A 15,739-nucleotide genomic window follows, 5' to 3' on the forward strand; every position below is an offset into this window, starting at 1 on the left:
TGGGCATTAGTTGATGTGCTGTCATTGTGACTTACAGTCTTAATATATGTGTAGACATTGCACGTGTTGAGTTGAGAACAGTGCTGCGGCAAGCGGCAGCTTACTATTTGGCTTGGCATCCACGATGTTGAGCACTGCTGGAACAGCGAGCTTCTCGCTCCAGCAGCCACTTGGGATGCAACAGTGAGAATGGGTGAAATGCTGACGTGTTTTCCACCCTGAATGCTCTATTTCGAATTTAGAGCACGTTCATGCAGATTTACATTGCAGCAGCAGCTTCTTCCTTAAGCGACATAAACACAAGGCGAGAAGTGCCTATATAGCTTCAATAATGCACATCTCTCATGCAAGAATTTGATTTGGGGAACAATATCCATGCGCATGTGTAGAAAAGCTGAAAGGTGGTTTATTTGATTTCAGTGCTGCGTTTCATGTCTTCCCATGCATTGTTGCAGCTGGTTATACCGGTGAAATCTAGCTAATGCAATGTCACTATTGCGAAGCACAGCTCATTCACGAAGCATAAGCGGGACAATGAAATTGAACTTACAGTTATAATACTCATGTGGAATCTTTATAATCAAAGACAATGCAAACTCAAAGCAGATCCCTATTCGTATTTAATTCACAAAGGTTTTTGTCCGAAATAAATCACTCCAACAAAAAACAGGCGACGAAAACATACTAGTTGCAATTAACACATTTAACAATGGAATCTCAGCGTAACGGAGAAATAAAATATAAAAGGTGGCATATTAAAGCACATCACACAGCTAAGCTACAGCTCGTACGCATTCACGGTCAAAAAGTGCGAAAATTCAGCTTCTTGTGTTTGGCGACTTGATCACAATTTGGGCGAATACGCTTGCGCCCGGCATGAACTTGGGACACACGGCTCGACATATATGCTCTACCGAAATGCAGCGCGTGACGTCGCGCTGCTTGCGTTTCCCCCCGTGCATAACTCTCCATGGCGTTAACGTTGTGCGCTAGGCACAACAGTAATATTTACAACTGACTAGCGTAATCTACGAGAAATAAACAAGGAGTTATCGCCCCCTGTCGCAAACACTGGTGCTATAACGTGGGTTGCACAGACACAGGAGGGACTAAACGGTGGAACGAGAAGCACTTCACGCTCAAGACCAAACGCCCGCACAGGATGATGACGACCGCTTTGTATCATATACAGTGTACACAGATTGCAGTAACTGCAGCGGCAGCTTTTTACGGGCAACGCCGAGCGCTCACAAAGCAGAAGAAAAAACACCATAGCGATTGTCGTTACCGAGCATGTTAAGAACACTGCACACAACACGCAAACAAGGAATACGACTGAACGACACTAAAAATCGCCGTCAGAGAGCCCGACGATGCCGATGGGTTGACGCGAACAGCGGAGGCGGCCATTTTGATAGAAGTCCGTAAGCGCGGAAGAACATGCTCTGTGATTTCTTCCGTGAGCGCGGCGTGGAGGCGGTCTACCGCGACGTCACGTTGATAAGGCGACACGTTGGCTGGATCCTTTGATGAGGAAAAGCGGAATTTTTCTTGAGTTGTATCCGAGTGTAAGAGGGCAGTTCTCATAGAGGCTGTCGCCTGAAAATACCCATTCCCGTTTGAACCCGTCCCGCTTGAACCCATTCCCGAAACGCCCTTCCCGTTTGGCCCGTCCCGCGTGCGCCCGTTCCCAAAACACCCTTCCCGTTTGAACCCACTCCCAAAACGCCCGCCTCAAATAGTTCAGATAACTTTCTGAGCTCGCAGTGCGCTTTTAGCCTCCGAAATTGCGCTGGGCAAGGTCGTGTAGGTTATTGAGTAAGTACTACAACATATTTTACTCATTTCTTGCCTAATTATTTAGCGCGGGGGTAAATTCTGTTACACTTTGACTATAACTGTACTCGGTAGATGGCGCCACCGACACGGTTTCTTTTTATAGCTCTATACAGGTGATGGCTACAGTATTCTGAAAACCACTACAGTTATTGTGAACTACAGCTACAAAATTATGCGTGATTTGGTTTGAAACTAATTCATCAGATGTCGCTACTTGCGCCGCGGCAGCAGGAATACGCAAACCGCAAACGGTGTGCTAACCGGTAACACGGTAAATGGCGACGCAAACACGGTAACGATATGCTAAAACTCTCTATTATAGACGGATAGCTACCTAAATGTTGGCTTTTGCTTTTCCATGTACTGCGTGCCCGTTTATGTATTATCCGTAAAAGGTACACGCAAGAGAATACAGCTTGGGGTGCTTAACACCTGGATGAAAAATTTGTGCGAACGATTTCCTCTAAGCAAAAATTTCAGCTTTAGACTTCAATGGCCATTCTTTTACAGATATGTGCATATAAAGTGACCCTTGGCCACACATTAAAATTGACCGTACAAGTGGCTTGGTCCATAATAGTTACCGCGTTCATAAAATATGTTTTTTTTTCGGTACTTTGCTAGATTTTGTAATTATATTCCCGATATCTTTTTCCTGCGTATAAATAAAACAGTAGCCCTGTACTACCCCTAATAAATAATTACTTGCATTTGTTAAAACACCCAACTTCATTTTCGGCAAGAGGTCCGGATGCTACAAACTGACACTGCGTCCGACGAAAGGTTCTATTTTGTTAATTCTCGTCCTTTCTTTTTTTTTTTTTTGTATGTGTTGCATATAAGTGCATGTGCATTCGTATATGCAACCGCAGGGGCTGGAACTATCACCGCTGCCGCGGAGTACGCATGCGAGCAACACGTTTTAAAGAGGAAGATGGAACGGTGTGGTTTCAGCTGTACGTAATTCACCAACGCTGTACGGGGCGGACATAACTCAGCAACCTACGTGTTGTTTGTTAATTGGCGCCGCGTATCGTAAAACGGACCATTGCGAAAGGGTTGCAGGTTAATAGGGCGTCGGCATACTTTGGCTCCGCCAGCCGTAACGTCTTTTTTTAAATGCAGAGCATTTCTTTAACTCACATGTAGACTCCGCCGTGCGCCCGCAACAGCTCAGCGCGCAGGCGCGCCCTCTCCCCCACTCCTCCTCTCCCGCATCACGCTACCCTCCTCGCTCTCAACAACAGGTCCGCACCCCTCCCCCTACACTATATAAAAAAATAATGCTTACCGGCGCCTGGTTTCGATCCCACGACCCTGCGGGCGGAACGCAAGGTACATGGTGCTCTACCCACTGCGCCACAAAGCCGACACAGAATGGAAGGCTACGAACGCGCCTTATATCCTTTACTCATTCAAACTACGTCAAGAAGCTGCTGATACAACGCATTCACTACCTGTGGGCGGAACGCGAGGTACATGGTGCTCTTCCCACTGCGCCACAAAACCGACACAGAATGAAAGGCTACGAACGCGCCTTATATCCTTGACTCATTCAAACTACGTCAAGAAGCTGCTGATACAACGCATTCACTACCACCAACTCCCCAAACACTAAACGTTAACGCAATACACCCACCCCCTATGCGACGCATTTACTCGAGTCCCCCTCGCGGGGAGATGGGCCCTTTTTTTATGAGGTTAAAATACAGTCGGACGTAAGTATAATTTCGAAAAGCGCACGCTTCGGTCTGAGTCACCCGAGTCGGAACTGGGTTCGTTATTCCGGGAAGGGGCTAAATGGGAAAATGCGAAACGGGAAGCGCGTTTTGTACCGGGTTGAAGGAGCACGGAACCAACGAGAAGGTTCAAATGGGAACGGCTTCAACCTGCATTTAAGCGTTAACCGGTAGGTGCCGTTAATTTTACTTTTCGCGTATTCTTGGTATCATCAGTAACTAACTTTATTGAACAAATACTTTCATATAACCGGCCGATCAACCGCATCATCATTATCCAATCTGTGTTGTAGCTAGGTCATGAGTATATAAATTTCACGTCATAAGTAATAATAATAATAATAATAATAATAATGATAATAATAATAATAATAATCAATCAATCAATCAATCAACCTTTATTTTCGGTGCCCAGGAACAACCCTAAGGTCTTGGTGCTGGCACACCATATACAAAACATTAATAAAAGAAACGTAGAACAGCACGGCACAAGACACAAGATCATCGATATGACAGAAAAAATAAAGTAAAAATACTTACAGAAATTCAGAAAAAAAAGCAAAAAAAAAACAGTGTTGCAAGCTATGGCCCTCGGCCAGCGAAACGTTCAAGGCACTTGAGAAAAGGAAATATACAACAAGATACACAGTGCATATGATAGAGACAGAGTGTACATATAAAACGAGAGTTTAGATTTCTGAAAAGTTACAGTGCAATAAAGTATTAGCGTAATACGAGCGATGCCTTTGCAATGTCCCATCTTGTCGAGACACACAAAAAACATAGCAACACGTTTGACAGAAAAATAGCGAAAAAACAATGGCAGGAAGAACAGACATAAATGATCAGACCAACAAATCGCAGAGATAATAAAAATGACGAATTAATCAACCAATTAATTGTTTAATACTGTATCCAGGAACGATGTGCTGGTGCGGAAAGAAAAGTGCATATCTCAGAAAAATATAGAAAATGGCATTGCTTAGTCTGAACGAGAATGAGACACTTTGAGATACACACACGCTGACACACGCACATGACCCGTGCACGTATGCAAACAAGGCAAGTGTAAGACATGATTAAAACTCTGTACACTGAAACATGTAAACGGGAAAAAAGATATTAGCTAAAAATCATGCCACAATGAAGGCATAAAACTTACATACACAAGTGAATCATCGAAACAATTAACATACATACATAGATAAACCTAACCCCGGTAGCATAAAGTGTGTGAGTTGAAGTTACATACTAGGGCAAGCAAACTACTCCTGGATTGCCAAGCTACGCAGTTCCTTACAAAAAGCTGGAAAGGGACGATGGAATACGTCCAAACTTCCTGCGTGCATATTGTATAGGTGCTGAATGCGTCCCACGGGACTCTTGACACGGGCAGGGACATGAAACGGTCTAGGTGCCCTGGTGTTGCCTGTCGGGGTTCTCAAATTTATGGCACCCAACAACTCTGTACAATCAATGAGGCTGTGGACCAGTTTGTACAAGAATAAAAGGTCAGCCTTGGCCCTCCGGCTGTGTAGTGGGTCCATTACAAGCAAGCTGGCGGCATCAACACCAGGATAATCTTTAGCCTTCACAGTAGCGTACCTATGTTTTAGTATTGAGAGAAATTTAGTTTGCACTCTCTCAATGGCCGCCGCGTTGGACCGACACGTTGCATTCCAGACGACGGATGCGTATTCCAATAGAGGGCGGCACATTGAGGTATAGAGCAGAAGAAATGTGTCTGGAATAATAATAATAATAATAATAATAATAATAATAATAATAATAATAATAATAATAATAATAATAATAATAATCAATCAATCAATCAATCAATCAATCAATCAATCTTTATTTTTGGTGCCCAGGAACAACCCTAGGGTCTTGGTACTGGTACACCATATACAAGCATTCATAAAAACAAACTAAAATCAAGACAACACAACACAGAAAACCATATATATGAAAGAAACAATAAGATAAAAATAGTTACAGAGATCCCAGAAAGCAAAACAGCAAAAAAAAAAAGGAAGCCTAGTGTTAGAAGCCATGACACCCGGCCAGCAAAACGTTGAAGGCACGTGAAAAATTGAAAATACACAAGCAAATACTCAATGCACATGACGGAGATAGATTATACACATAAAACAAAGGTTTTGTAACAAAATATTAGGAAGTTTCAAAATGGAAAAACGAAGTTCAGCGTTAAAAGCACTGACACCTAAACCGACAGAAATTCAAGCAACACAAAATCAGGAAAAGTGAAAAACAAACAAGCAAGATGATGATTTGCATAAAATAAATACGGAACAGAAATACGGCACATAAATGACATAAAGGCACTTAAGCTACAACAGTTTTCAATTCATTAGAGAACAACGACAAAGAGCTCTGGAATATATCAAGACGATCGGAATATTCATTATATGCACATTGTATTCTGCAGATGGACGAGCATCGTTTACTTAAAGCATCTGTTCTGAAAGTTCGAAATCTTCGGAAAAGTTTGTTCGGCAAGTTGACATTGATAAGTGCAACCAAGTCATCACACAAAATATCACCATGAAGAAGTTTATAAAGAAAGATAATGTCAGCTCTCATTCGTCGACACCAAAGGGAAGGAATACTTTTGAGACAAGACATGCTGCCGTTTGCGTCTTCTTGTACATGACGGAAACGGTGCCTAAAGATAGAAAGGAACTTATTTTGAACCCTTTCGATGCGGTCACTATTGGACTTGCAAGTTCCATTCCAAACAACAGAACCGTATTCGAGAAGAGGTAAGCACAGAGCCGAATACAACTTTAAGAAAGGAAGAGGACTTTTAAACTCTCTAGAATACCTGCAGACAGCACCCAGACATCGAAGAGAGCGTCCGGTAATTTGTGTAACGTGGGAAGAGAAAGTCAGAGAAGAATCAAATAGTACTCCCAAGTCCCGAATTTCGGTCACCCTCGGCAGTGCAGTGCTTGCTATTTTATAGGAGTATTGCAGCTGTTGAGTTTTCCTACTATAGGCAACAACTTTCGTTTTTGAGGGGTTCAAAATTAAGTCGTTTTTGGTGCACCAACGATGAAATGACACGATATGAGCCTGAAGAGAATTACAGTCCTGAACATTACGCACTTCTCTGAAGATTTTCACATCATCAGCATACAACAAAAAAGAAGAATTTTTAATGGCAGAAGCAACATCGTTAATGAAAATGGAAAAAAGAAGGGGGCCCAGAACGGAGCCCTGGGGTACACCACTGGTTGCTTTGTACCTAAATGATGTCTGACCATTAACACTTACATAGCAATATCGCTCCTGGAGATAGCAACGTATAAGACCCACTAAGGAAGCGTGAACATCTAACAGAATGAGCTTGGCAAGCAATAACGAGTGGTTGACTACATCAAAGGCCTTGCTCATGTCACAGTAGACCGCATCAAGCTGGCTTCTACCAATGACTGCTGGGACAGCCTGCTCCATGAAGCATGCGAGGTTTGTGGAAGATGAGCGACCACGCATGAAGCCATGTTGATTAGGAATGAGGACGTGTTTAAGTGAGAAAGACAAGACCTTATGAAGAGATAACTCGAATATTTTAGAGGCAGAACAAAGAAGCGACACTGGCCTATAGTTCATGGGGTCAGTTTTTAATAATAATAATAATAATAATAATAATAATAATAATAATAATAATAATAATAATAATAATAATAATAATAATAAAAGTTATTCATTGTACATATGCAAATACATGATCCAGCCCGCATAAGCGTGTGGGGGTCGCTTGTGTGCGTGGCTGGGCAGCACAGCGAATCACAGTTTGTGATTAAACATACGAAAGTCATATTGAAACCAGCGGAATAGGACTTAGTGGAAGCTCGATGTATACCTTTATAGGGTAACATTTCTCTATTAGCGGCTGGAGACTTGTAGCCTTATGTCACTTCGTAGTTAGCTAAGGAAGCTTTTATGGATGCAGCCCTGTAGATTCTGCGCTAAACACTTTTCTAAAGCCGGCTAGATGTTGCCTAATTGTCACGCGTCCAAAGGTTTACAGTTATATTTTGCTCTGTAGCCAGCCGAAGAAGCTTTTTATGGCTGTCCCTCTTTAGCTTTAAGGCCAATTCTCCTCAAGCTGGCAAAAGACAGCTGAATGGTTCCAAGTATGTAGACTTAGAGCTAGACAACGGCCTATAGCCAGCCAAGGCAGCTCCCATGGCTGTCTCCCTTTAGCTTTAGGACGAAGTCTTTTCAATAGCTGGCAAAAGACAGCTGACTTGTTTTAAGTCTGTAGACGCAGAGTGAAATAACGCCCTAGCCAGCCAAAGGAGATTTTATGGCTTTCTCTCTTCAGCTTTAGGACGAATTCTTTTCAATGGCTGGCAAAAGAGAGCTGAATGGTTTCAAGTATATAGGCTTAAAGCTAAATAATGGTCCATAGCCAGCCAAAAGAGCTTTGTCGTGGCTGGTCTATAGAATTAAAGCCATACATATTTATTTATCTGGCTAAAGTAACCTGAATAGCTGTGACTCTATGGACTAAGCACACTAGGATGTTCTATAATTTACTAAAGAGGATTGTATGGTTTACCGTCTTTAGTGCCGGATGCATAAAAACTTCAATAGCTGGCTGTAGCCTAATTTATTCTCTTTTATGGGTGACCATAGGGACCCATAGGCGGCCATAGCTCACCATAAATTTTTCCATAGACTCCCATAAGCTATTTTTGTATGGGTTACGTCAACCGCGCGCTGTCACTAAATTATCTAGCCTTAAACTTTTTACCTAGCCGCAATTTTTTTTCTCCCTATAGCCGCAATGTGCACCGCACCGACTAAGCACGTTACGCAGAAAATCACTCAAAAGCCATAACAACGGACTTTTAATACTACTCGGGGCGCGAACACACAATACATGATTTCACGCAACACTGGAGCCCCCACGCACCCGGAACGCACACACGCTACATTGTCAGACGCAAGCTGCCGTCGAACAAGCGCGAGTTCGGGTGAAATTTTCTAAATTATTGCACCGTAACCACACTACAACCGACTGGACATGCCGCGCCGCTGATAATTAAGCTGGGAATAAGCGCGCACACAACCATTACATGAGCTGAGGTACAAAGCAAAGCTCACGACGTGACGAACTGTCCACTGGGCGTATTGCCTACTCATAACAAAGAGTGGACGAGCGTCTCAGAGCGAATACGCATTGATTAAGTGACCGCTCAAACATGCGCAGAATTTGACAAAGCAAAAACAAAAAGTGCGAACACTCACCTCGAAAAGGCTTGAAATCCTCCCGTTGGCTTGTAGCTCGCCCATTCCATTCTATGAAACCGAACTTTCTGCATCGCGTTTGCCGGACGGAATTACGAAAAAAATGGTAGCATCTCCACTCCGCGTATGATAGCGAGGGTGCGGAGTACGGGGACTCGAAATGACATCCAAGTTGCGCCCCGAGTGACATCCGATTTGCGTCCCGACCGTCATTCGATTTGAGCCGTGAGTTGCACCTTGATTATTCCCTAAATGAGACTGCAACTCACGGCTCAAATCGAATTTCGCTTGATTTTCGCTTGATGGTGGTGTGCGCACGGATGAACGCGGACGGACATTAGGAGTCCTAAGATACTCCGCACGGTTACAGGCGAGGGAGCAAGCCGTTTGACTCTCGGGTACGGTCGCAGCCCAACGGGTAAGACGACTGACACTAACTCTGTCTGGTCTACCAGACACAGGCTCGAATCCTGCCGGTGCCTGTGTGATTTTTTGCGATTGTAAATGCTATGCGCACGGGCGCGGACGGACATTGTGCGGTCCTGATGTACTCCGCACCTAAAAGTCTTTGGCCCTTCCTGACCCTATTCGAGCAGCCGAAGCCACAACACATCGGCATCGAAGCGATACTTGTTCGAAACGAGCACGTAATTCTTACCTTTCCATCCGCTGGCGGCTCCGAGGCTGCAGGGTCAAACATGGCGCCGTTTAAAGCCACCCCCCCCCCTCCCTTCAACCCCGCGAAGGAGACAAAACAGCGTGGGCGCGCTGCCAGTTTCTATAGTGTAATGGCGGACGGCGCTGCCTGGAGAAAATATGATAAAACACGGAGGATGGACAGAGCGGGGGTGAGGGCGAAAGGCAGCGAGATCACAGAGTGGCACTACCTTGGTTTATTTTAGAGGCCTTACGTGCAGCTATGCTGCCTGTATATCGCTCCCAGAGTTACCTGCGGGAGCTATATAAAGAAAATTTACGTGCAACTAAGGCCCCTCTATTATATGCAACCAGACAGGGGTGCCGTCTTGTGGGCACTTCCCAGACTACGGGGCAGGAAGACGGGCAGAGAACGCTAGTTACGCAGAAACGGTGACTTTGCGGTGTGCGCACGAAGCGTTACATTGTGAATTGGGGAAATTCTCTTCTATAATTCTCCCATGAAACGAAGTCCTTTCTGTTTTCATCATGATCATCCCTTCATGACCAGCGAACACCATGGATACGTAGTGTGCGTCGCGTGAATGAAGTGGTTGCTTACATCTCCTTTCATGTCCGTGCGCGGAAGTCGAGTATAAATTGCTTTTGTTTATAACTTAGGGTCGATGGAAGCGAATAGTAGCCGGCGAAGACGATAAAGATGTGCAGTGCTCACTTCGTTGGTGACAGACCATCTACTAATCCAAGATATCTATCATACGCGCCTTCCCACCGACGTATACCATAACTGAAGACAGACATAGACACACGGACATCTCCATTACCCGAGGACAAAGGTTTTGGTTATAAACTGCCACTCTGTTTCCCGCATTTTCTGTTTATCAACTAATCTTTTTCGTGCCTTGGAATCTTGTGAGCTATTGCGAACAGGGGAAATGAAACAGCATTTCTTCGACGGCTACAAACATCAATATCAACTTCTTCTCTCGGGAACCACGGGAATTTTTTTGGCACCGGCACCACGGTAGAGCGCCACCGTCATTTGCTCGTCGCAGCAGTAAGCCTTGAAGTTTCTGCATTGCTTTTCTGGCCATTTTCTTTGAAGTGGCTATCGAATTGAAGTCGCAACTGAAAGGAAGCCGGCCAATAGTCGTGGAATCGCTAGAAGGACGTCATTGGAGCGGGCAATCCATGCCACCAACAATGCTCGCAGCAACGCGCATATCATTTCACTGAAAAATGTAATCCACGCGGTAACACTGGGTAATGCAGAAGGTAATGCTTGCATCGCGTGATTCCACAGCACAGGCCGAACTTTTAAGTAAAGTTGTATGTTCGACATCATCATTCCCCAAAATTTTATTTTCGGCTGCATGTATTGGTCAATCGAGGGCACCGTGGTGAAGCTGAATCATGAGTATTGCTTTAGAATGTAATTTGTGACTTCCTATTCTATTTCATGGATGTGATTCTTGGCTATGTCCTGAAAGCATTTCAGATTTAGAAAAGATAAAGTCGAAGAAAGTGTTCCAGGGTCCTTTTAAATCTGGGCGAGGCCGGAAGCACCGTTAGATCTTATATTATTATGGCTGGGTCTCTGAGATGCGCCGAGATAACTGCTAGTTAACATTCAGATATTAAACCCTTTTTTGGCACTGGTGAAGAAAAATTGTATTGAATATATACGTTGCGCATTTATTTTAATAAAAAAATTACAAGGCACCACATATTTCGTAAGGGGCAATTGTTTCAGAATGTTCAAATTATGTACAGTGCGAAACTTCCCGTGGGGTCACAAGCTATAACGTTGCCCTAAACAGTGCCGTCACATTAATCAAGTAACCGTGGCGCTCGGCCGATCACTGGAACGACTCCAAGCGAACAGAAGTAGAACATTTCAAGTCCTTGGGAGATTTCTATCATCAGACTTGTGTCACAAAGGGGCTTACGAGATCGGAGGCAACTTTGCTGTACTCCATCCGAACGGGCTCAGCGAAGACCGCAACATAGCTATACAAGGTGGGCCTCGTGTGATCGCCTCTGTGTTCGTCATGTGCTGTGACAGTAGATGTACAACACTATGTAATGTGTTGCCCAGAGCATGATGCCGAACGGACCGCAATGATCTCAGCGATTCAGAAGTTGGCAGCCCCACACAACACTCTCGACCCCATCGTCTTTCCAAGGGGACATTAGATGCTGCGCCGAGACGTTTCGCGTCTTCTACTAAGCTTCCTTCAGGATATGGAACTGGCTGACTTGTGGTGAAAGGACCCTAACATTGAATAATTAGGATAGAGCTCGGGCGGAGCAATTTCCGGCATATCCAGCCAGGCTAACCCCACCTGATCCCATACAACAACCACCACCACCACCAACAACAACAACATACGGCACAAACGTTAACCCGGTAATGGTGAATTTTTCATGTTGAAGATCGAAGTTAACAAAGAGCTAGTTGGATAGATATTGCAACTAATCGTAGTCATCGCAGCGCCATTGGACCACCGAGGTAGTCTCAGCGGTCTAACGTGTTGCAGTATATAGCATGTATGGCTGATTCCCCGGGTGGGGTCCTTAGACATTACGAGATTTTCTACTCTGGGGCAGTGCAATGTTAAATCGCAGATGGACGACACGTCTGGTGCGTTACCTTTAATGCGCGACACATGCTGTATTTCCATTGATTTTCCAGCGAGACAGCGGGAAGCGGAAATAACTTTTTCGTAGGGTTTGAACTGTGCGTCGAATTTTCAGGGCTCTCAAACGTGCCCACGGTTTCCTCTCCATTAACGACCGCCCTTCCCGTTTCCGCGACCCAAGATGCGTAGTTTGCACTTGACCTCACAGAATTACGCAGTCCAATTAACGCCCACTGTGACGGCGTGATTCGGAGAGCTTTCCACAATGAGTCAAAAATATATGTGGTAGCATGTGAGACCAATTCCACGGTCGCTAAAAGAACCAAACGAGAATCCTATTCACTATGTAAGATACGCATGCTGCTTCATTGTATTCTGCAGGCTTCAAAAAACGGTATGTAATTGGACAGTTAATCGATATGTCAGAATTGACTGCACATCGGTAAATTAAACTCCTACAATTGCGCTCGAGGCATTATAAGGCTAGGACGGATTACTGCTGCAGATTGAAATATGGAGTCCCTAGGCCATGTTTTGATCACTCTGGGGGGAGGGGGGGGGGGGTTACGTGAATGTATTTAGTAGAAAAATCATTTAAAAAGGCTGCTCTTCCTCTGAATCCCCCTTGCCGATTTCCTGTGACGTTTCCTATGACGCTTACTCTGGCGGATTGGCTTGACTGCTCTTACCGTGGCTCGCCGACCCACCGACGAGTATAGTCGATCGCGAAGTGAGACCTGATCCGCGGCGAGACTTTCGCCCTGATGAACTTGGCTTAATTTTGTTAGTTATTTGTAAAGCGATTGAACTTAGTAAAAGTCAGTGAAGTCAAAATAACTCCGCATAAGGGCTTATGCATGTCGTATGTTGGCGTTAAGACGCTTTGCTGACTTTGCTTTACTTGAATTGTAAGCTACATCCTCCATGATTAAAACAGCGCAAGGGACAGCACACGAGTAAAAACGAGTAAGGAGGGGCACTGACGGGCGACTAAATTTTATTGAAAGAAACCGCGAAATATATAATGGAAATACCAGATCACCCAACAAAAAAAAAACAAAAAAAAATGGAAACAAATTTTGGATTAAGATGGCTAATCAGGGGTGTCACCCACCACAGTCACGCCGGCCTAATATCGGCGTGACTGTGATTCAGTCGTCAGTCAGCGCCCGTCCTTGTCCATTTTTACTGGTACCCCGTCCTTTGCGCTGTTTTATTCACATATTCTAACCAACTCGCCCGGCATCGCACTCTTGTTCTTCATGTATCTGTGCGACTGGTAAGCTTGTAGAAAATCGAAGGCCAATTTAAAGCAGGAGATGAAACAACGAGGTTAGCCTAGGTAATAACAAGTAAATTAATATCTATCAAAGATTTTATTGCAAAGCGTAAAAACCAAGGTTTGAGAAGCACTTTTTCCGCAGGGTGGACTAGCAGAGCGGTCAGCAGCACGACCCCACATTTGCGATCGCTTTTTCCGGCCTATAAGGAAGGCAGTCGGTAGCGCTAAGATATTCGTGGGGGCTTGAAGAAAGCTTACTGCACAAGCGTTATTCAAGAAGCACTCGTCCAAGCCGCTCAGAATACTGCAAACCAACATATAAACAACCGGTACGACATGAATTGTTCGCCGACATATTTGTATGTTCTTCCCCGCAGACATGGAGGAATGGACGAGTGGTATCAAGCACTGGGTATAGTGCGTTGCAGTGAGCAGGTTCCAATCCCGGGAGGGTTTCTTTTTTTTTTTTTTTTTTTTTTTTTGTAGCTTAAGCTACACTGGCCTAGGTTGAGCAGTTTCGCGTAGACCCTGAAGGGCCGTGCTGCGCAAGCGCGAGGAGCATTGGATTGGATTGGATTGGATCAAATTGGATTCGATTGGATTGGATTGGATTGGATTGGAATCCAATTGGAGTACGCGTGTGTAGAAAATTGGGTCTGCATATTCGCCGGTTTGCGCATTCCAGGGGAATGACGTCATAGCCGCGGCAGACGCATTGGCGCCGGCGCGTGCACAGCTGTGCGCCTCCGTTGCCCAGTAGCCAAGTCTGACGCTGCGCCGGAGCCGCTTGATGGCCGTTTCGCGTGGCTTCTGGAGAGTCGTGCTGCGCATGCGCGAGGAGCAGTGATTGGACTGGACTGGGCTGGACCGAGCCGGCTTGGATTGGACTGGATTGGATTGGATTGGATTGCTGAACCTTAGCTCACGCTACGTATATCCTGGCATAGCCGAGCTAAGCCCAAGGAGGTTGTATAAAACTTCTTTTAGTTCTTACAACCTCCTTGGCTAAGCCACTGCTAAGCCACTGCCAAAAAGATTAGGGAATTCTCTTGTCGAACGGAGTCTTTTAAACATTCATTCTACCCACGTACCATCCGCGAATGGAATAGACTGCCTGCGGAAATTGTAGAGCGTTAATGTACAATCATTTATGTCCGCAATCAACGACCACACGCAGTCCGACGTTCCCCCTGTATCTTTGTAGTGTTTGGCTGCGCCTGATTGAATGCTTTTCTTGTTCAGGGTTCTTTCTAAATTATTAAGTGCAATGCACTTCTTAAGCGACCCTGAACCTGCGTCCACCGGCGATGTCCGCGCACGTGGAGATGGGCGCGCGCAGCCTGGCCGCTGACATGGCACATACCCACGTGGGGGATTGGCCAAGAATCGGGCGTGAGAAGGGCTAATGCACCTGCTTAAAGGAGTACTGACACGAAATTTCAAAGCTGAGATCCGCTCTAGCAATCAAGTACAACGAAAACACAAATAGCTGTCTGTGAATAAATGCATCTTTCTTTCTTTGTAGTTGTGTGTGTGTGTGATCTCTCTTTCGCGAACATTACCGAACCGCGCAAATTCAACTCGTGCATTTGCACTTTCACATTCTTCCCCTCGGAGAAATGCGGGGATTTTTTTGCAGTTGTGTTTTCCACTTGTTTGCTTCCCTGTGTGATTTGCGTGTTGAATTGATGTTATGCCGAGCGACAAAGTTGTCGTCTTTGAAGTTCCCCGTTCTTTATTGCTGTTTTATTTTGCCACGCGAACAAATGCTTTCCTCTGTTTGTTCTATGCACGTTATTTCCCGCAGTTGTCTAAAACTACTCCTGTTTCCCTGTTTTTGTATCATTATGTTTGTCCACTCCTACCTAGGGCTTCTTAAATGAAGCTGGCAGTACCCTGCAAATAAATAAATAAATAAAGACGATAGTCTTTCTTGGGCTACTTAAACCCAGAAATTTTGGTCTGTCTGTATGTCTGTCTGTCCGTCTGTCTGTCTGTCTGTGACTCGATTCAGCCACCCGGCCAAAGCAAAACAATGCCTGCGCAATAGTCTTATATAGTCACAGCTAAATCTACCCGTCTATGTCCGGTGTAATGTTCATACTTGTCAACATTGTTGAAGAAGAACAAGACATTACGCAAATATGAGACAACAAATCAATACAGAAGTGATATTTGCAGTGTTCCTTTATAAAAAATCAAACATGCTTGACTTTTGCGAAATTAAATACTTCATCAACTGCAGAAAAAGAATTCACTCCGCCGTCGCCTACTGTTGCCCGCGCCACTACAGCTTCTGG

Source organism: Haemaphysalis longicornis, unplaced genomic scaffold (assembly GCF_048455015.1).
Source record: "Haemaphysalis longicornis isolate Haplotype H1 unplaced genomic scaffold, Haemaphysalis longicornis Haplotype H1 scaffold_1, whole genome shotgun sequence".
Lineage (NCBI taxonomy): Eukaryota > Metazoa > Arthropoda > Arachnida > Ixodida > Ixodidae > Haemaphysalis > Haemaphysalis longicornis.